This window comes from Pundamilia nyererei, unplaced genomic scaffold, assembly GCF_000239375.1.
Source record: "Pundamilia nyererei isolate P.nyererei 1_Seehausen unplaced genomic scaffold, PunNye1.0 scaffold00149, whole genome shotgun sequence".
NCBI classification, from domain to species: Eukaryota; Metazoa; Chordata; class Actinopteri; order Cichliformes; family Cichlidae; genus Pundamilia; species Pundamilia nyererei.
This window is the reverse complement of record NW_005187550.1, coordinates 767,254-773,321: the sequence shown is the minus strand read 5'-3', so window position 1 is coordinate 773,321 and position 6,068 is coordinate 767,254. Positions and strand designations below refer to the sequence as shown.

At 44.6% G+C, this 6,068-nt stretch overlaps 1 protein-coding gene across 4 annotated transcripts in view; it reads left to right on the top strand.

Moving 5' to 3' along the window:
• The first annotated feature begins 1,350 nt into the window (after positions 1 to 1,350).
• The window catches only part of zmiz1a (zinc finger, MIZ-type containing 1a), a 107,840-nt gene continuing 103,122 nt past the window's right edge, over positions 1,351 to 6,068 (top strand). For 3 of the 4 annotated variants that reach the window (XM_005744763.2, XM_005744766.2, XM_005744762.2), the window contains exon 1: positions 1,351 to 1,555. The gene's annotated coding sequence lies outside the window, so the exon portion shown is untranslated. The remainder of the gene's footprint in view (positions 1,556 to 6,068) is intronic. The other variant, XM_005744764.2, reaches the window with a different exon arrangement.

Genomic DNA, 6,068 nt, shown 5'->3' with positions numbered 1-6,068 from the left:
AGATTCATACCACTCTAAACATGGCCCGAACAGGATGGCTGCCACTACATTGAAGTGACTGACTACAAATCATTTCTCCACTCGTGAAATTCGGGTAGATGATGCTCTCTGCTGAGTCTGCATAATAAACAGAGGGTTTGTATGAATTCAAAAAGTTTAATAACAATTTTAAAACAACTCTATTGCCAGCCTGCTTCATGTACAGGTCTATGGTGTTGTAGAGTGATTTTCCAGTGTCTGTACTGATTAATGCTACTTTAAGTGCTTAATGATTTGGTGGACTGCCTCTATGTGATTAAGAGACTGAAATAATGTTGTGCGTGTTTCTCATCTTATCTGCTTTGCCACAAATACCTCTTTAACTTCTTTAACAAATGAGCCTTAGCCTCGGGTTTGATAACTAAAGGCTCCACCCTGAAACGGGCGAAAAGGGGTGGATTGGATTGAAATCTCTGGTTGATCTTAGACACTACAATAGGTCATCCAACTAATGAGCTGAGGCCTCCTAAAAATCTGAACCTAGAATTGCCCCTGAGTGAAGCTAAAGTGAAATGATTTAAAAAACAAACAAATAAATAACCAATAAGTACAGTGTCTTGCTGACTTTTCTTCAATTTAAATCCTTTCTCAGATTTAATGATGATTTAAGATGTGGTGTGAGGCATGACCTGTACTTAACCTTAAAGCATAATGATAATAATAATAACTAGACAGTTATTAAGAGATTTGTTTTCTCCCTTATGCACAGGTGGCCACACTGGATGTTCGACTCGGTAGATTTTTACACCCGATGCCCTTCCTGATACAACTCCAAAGGGATTTGTGTCTTTTTCTGAGACTGAACAAGGGACTGTTTGCTTTCTCAGCAAATGTGTAAACCACTACACTATAAAGACACTATAATATATAATAATAAGAAAAAGAACAATAAAAATTGGCTAATAAAGTTAATAGAGTTCACATCACTACTGCTACTAACAACAACAAAACAATAATAATTACTAGCTAGTTAATTAAGTCGTTTTTTGATAATAACGTGAATAAATCTGTATCTCAGATAAGCTTACGGTGTTGCCTTTCATGTATATTCCTATTATGTTTTACTAACAGCTATTAAACTCACACAATGGCTGAATTAGCAATTAACTCCTGGCTCGGTTACACAGTGCAGCTCTGAAGCATCACTGCTGTAATGACACAAAAGCAGACAATAGCCGGAGCTGCCGGCTGCAGTCCGCTCCAGTGTGAAACGTGCCGTTATCAGGCTGTTAGCGTCTACTTACACCTTCACACCCGGGTGTCCTTCCGCGGAAAGTCTAGGTCACGTTTTCACGCCGGCCGCCGAGCACGGCTCTCTCTGGTAACTGAATAGCCAGTGTAATCTGACACTTCAACTTGCCGTGCTCTACGATAGTTGATTCAGTCACTCAGTCACAGCGTCTTCGGAGCTCTCACGTCGTCTTTGTGGAAGGGAAGCAAGTGAGCGAGGGGAGCATCGTAAACACGCGGTTTGGAGACACAATACGCCGCTTTGCCGCTCGGGTCCGAGCTCAAAGTAAGTTTCGCGCCTGGTTATTTTTTGTGTTACACAGCGGGGTTTTGAACGTGTGTTTGCGTGCGTGTGTGTGGTTTTGCCTCCCGCTGGACAGATACTACCTGCTAACAATAGGGTGACCTCCTGGAAACCTTTTAGCAGCCGCTGAGAGTCTCGTGCCAGCGGGTGCACGTTAAGAGCCGAGCCGGAGCTCGTTTACGCGGCGTAATATCCAGACTGTGCCGCGTATCCCCTCTACCTGTGTAGTTACGCTGGAGCGACACGTCCAAAGTCACTGGGTCTGTAGGATCATTTCGTGAGGCGTGTGTACATTATTCTTAAAATCACTAGAAAGGAATGCGCTAGTAAGTCAGTGATTGCAGGTCTGCGTGTGTATGTGTGTGGGTGAATGTCTCGTCTCGGTGGATCAGCTGATGGCTCGTTTGATGCTAAACTGAGAATGTGTGTCACTTAGCTAACAGTCAGCAGTGTGCCTGGGCTTGTTGACTCCCTTCAAGGCTATTATCCGCTACCTGTTGTAATGCAATTAGTAGGCATGTCCATATGCTGCCCTGCTCTGTTCTGCTGAACGGCACATGTCATGCAGCTTCAGTGGTAATTGCTATCTGATAACACTAGTTGTGTTTGCTGGATGTAGTCAGGGATCATTCAAAGATCAGTGGCTTAACGTGTTAGGTCGTTTGGGACCTTTGCAGGGACACCTTGTGAATCTGGACTCTGATAGATAGTTTACTTGCACAATATGTATTTGTGTGTTGCAGTGTGACTATTACAATTAAGACAATGCTCAGGTGATTTATAATAGCCGTATGCCTGCACTGGAGCCTTGCAGTGCACTCACATCTGTAATGGTCCAGTATTAGCCTGTGCATCTGGCTTGCTCTACATTAAACTATTCCGATAGAGAACAGCATTGCCACATTTACAAGCCCTGCTGCAGCGGAGTGTGGATGAGCAGCTTTGACTCAGTGCAGGCTTCTGCCTTAAGTCTGGTGGACCCTCCCCGTTAAATTCCTCCTGTCTGGATGTGAGGCCAGTCTGGGCAGAGTGGAGAAGAGGGGGGCTCACGATTGGAGGAGGAGGAGGAGAAGGAGGAGGTGGAGACTGCTGCTCTTTCATTACCGTGCACCCTGCTACAGGACAGCTGAACTTTGAGAGAGGGTGACAAAAAGGGCCCTTTACTTGTTAGTAAGGTTGAAGTTGAAGGGAGCGTGATTGGAGCGGATGATCAAATTAACTGCTGTTATAATGTCATCATGCTTTAAATGCCCAAAAGCACCAGATTCCTAAGAAATCTGATACAGCCTTGCATAAAAGTTGATATTACAGGCTTAAAAACAGTTACTGGGTTCATTACTGGGGTATTGCATTGGATTGCAGGTGTTCGTATTATTGTGTCCACTCCCTGTATGTCTCAGAAAGTGTATAAACAGATTTTGGATGGGTGCGCCCTCCAGTGTCTCCTTCCTGGGTAATTTAAATTGGTGATGTAATGAAATTGTTTCAGCAGCAACACTTGTCAGCTGCACCACATTAATTAGTGCTGTTTGCCCCCCTTCTTCTGACAAAACAAAGGAGCATTAAGTCATCTCACCAAAGCATGAAAAGGCGGCACAGTCATTCAGAGTAGGTTACCTGATAAATTGTGAAAGAAAGAGGGCAAGGAATTAAAGCCATCTGCAACTGTTTGAAACTTGGAAGTGTGTCTGTTTGTGTATGTGTGTGTTCGTGTGAGTTTTCTTTCCTTCTGTTGTCCCTCATGGGGCCTCTCTGCAACCAGCCAGCCAGCCAGACTGAGAGACAAGACAGAAGTGTCTGATTCACTAAACAGGCTAAAAGGCTCCAGCATACACACTTTGAAATCAAATTTTTCTTTTTCTTTTTTTCTTCGTCTCCAAAGTCATTTAAGATGGTGCTGGACACAATTGCAGGCGTGCTCTCTGAGAATGGAGTGCTTGGCTGCCTGTGCAAGAATGTGAAGGCGATCTTACTGGAAAAATGGTGAAATTTTCAGCAGATAGAAATACAACACATGCACTGGCCCCGCTAGAAGTTGCAGCAAAACGGGAAGAAAAATTAAGTTTGCATCCAACAGCGTGTTTGATCCTGAGGCAGAATGTGGAGATTATTCTCTTTAAGCTGCAGCATTAGCCAATATTGGGGAAAATATTGGGAAATATGTATCCTTTGAAACCAAATCTTTTTAGTATCAATCTGTCTTTTCTGATAGTTTGGGCTGCAGAAAGTTGCGACGCATGCTTAAATTGTGCAGTTGTTCAGTCTCACATGCTGATTAGTCACAGAAAAGATTAAGGTAGTGAGTTAACATTACCCCCTGTCATTGTACCTCGGTAAAGCAGTGAGGTAATGCTGATTAGAAGTACGTAGCAGGAAAACAACTAATTACTTGTGTCTCAGTAATTAGCTTTTTGTTACTCAGCAATTTACCAAGTTGCACCATCTCTGCCGCTGTTTGCTGTGTGTGTCGGCACAGCTGCAGCCAGCTAAGTGCTTAAAAACCTGGCGAACGCTAATCAATGTTTTGACAGCCTGACATTTCATCTGACTGTTCCTGTTGTTCGAGGACTACTGTGAAATACTTGCTGCCTGTTCAACTTGACACAGATTCTTGTAGTCTGGTGTCTCACCAGCAGCCCTAACCCACCCACTCGTGTCCAGAGCAGAAGTCAGGCCTTGTTTCTCTCTCTGTCTCTCTCTCGCTGTCTGTGTCTTGAGTGCGGTTCAAACTTGGCATTACTTGTCATCTAAAAACCCAGCCTTTTGTTTTTCAATGTGCCTATTTTGGTCTTTTTAATAAGGGAAAACGTGTGTTGCCTCAGAGCGTTTTTAAAGACTCAATCTGAGAATAAGAGCTTAGAGGGAGTTAAAACCTGAAATATTCAGTTTGAGCTGAGGTTGTGCCCTCTTGTCAGACACTTAACTACTTCCTAAATGTTGTTGTAATTCTACCCATAAGTCTACAGTTAAGCTCCCTTCAAGTTAAAGCCTGGTAATTGCAGGCTAACTAATTCAGAGAAAATGAAGCATACAGCAGCTGTAACTCATCCTGCTGACAGCGTGCAATGACATCAGTTCAGTGCAGAAAGCCAAAAGTGGACCAACATGAGGCGCTGGGATTAAAAAAAACCCTCAGTTCCACATGCCTGTCACCACTGTTCTTCAAGCTGCCAACCTTACGCTGTGGTTTGGGTTTGTGGTTGAAGAGACCACTGCTTTTAAACTCCTGAGTTGCTTGAGGTAGGCTGGACAGTCAGCATGACTAATGCTGAGTCTTCGAGCAAGGCACCGAACCTCGAGCGGCGGTGGCGAGCAGCATTGTTTCGTTAACGACCGTGTAGGACTGTAGCCGTGAGCCCGAGCGGGCATGCGGGTGATGTTTATGGACATCAGGTGAAATGTTTTGCACGTGCTGTCATGAATGAGTTGCTCTGTTTGCTCCCGTTGGGTTTTATTTACTTTCATGTTAGATCGGAAATGAACTAATACCATGTGTGCAGTGGGTAGGTGGAGTTTAGCTTCCTTGTTTTCTCTCAAGACTAAGTCGCCATAGTATTAACAGATTGAGCTTTAACATGGCAAATGGGATTGCAATGAGGCTTTGTTTAATCGTGACCACTTACGCTGATCAAACAGAGGGAATTAGAAATAAAATGCTGCCTCTAATGCAATCCTGCTTCAGATAAAGGCCTGTTACCTTCTGCATTTGAGGTAAATAAAGGCTCTGGTTACTATGAGGAACTACAGCGGGGATATAATTTTTCCGTGTTGTCCTTGCTTTGCCTGTCAGTTGTTTCCTTGTTGACAGATATCGGTTTAATATAGACAAAACACCAGCTTAACTCCTCTTTCTTAAGAGCCGTCATTTCAGCTCTTGAGCTCTGCCAACATCAGGGAGACGCAGTCCTCTTAAGTGCTTTCTTTTTTTCCTCTCTCTCTCCCTGAGACGAGAGCGAAACAAAGTGCAGAGAAGGTGAGGAGAGCGAATAGGGAGAAGTTGCCGGCCCACCCCTGTCACCATCTCATACATGTTTGATTTAATGTTCTTTGAGAAACGAGTGCACAGGACGTCACAATGGCCGTGTCCTGTTCCCATCCGCCGTGAGAGAGCGGGGGCCCTTGAATCATAAATGACACCCGGCCTCATCAGGAACAATATGAGAGTCGGAGCCCGCACAGGAGGAACAAAATGTTCCCTCTATCCATCCATTCGCCCCAACGCCGCTGCATGCACTCAAGACTTCTCACCATCGCGAGCAATTACCCTCACTTTTTTCCTCCAGCTGATGAAATCCTCGCTGAGAGCCCGTCTCGGCTGCGTTTCTGTGCGTCTGTGTTGGCGAAACAGGGAGGGGGCGGGGAGGGGCGGCAGGCAGCGGGGAAAAGAGATAGTATGTGTCTGAGTGAGTGGCGTTGGCGTGTGTCTGTTTGGCTTGTAAATCCTGTTTAAGCTAAACAAACTCATTGTCTTCATCCTCCAACTGTGTGCTCTCAG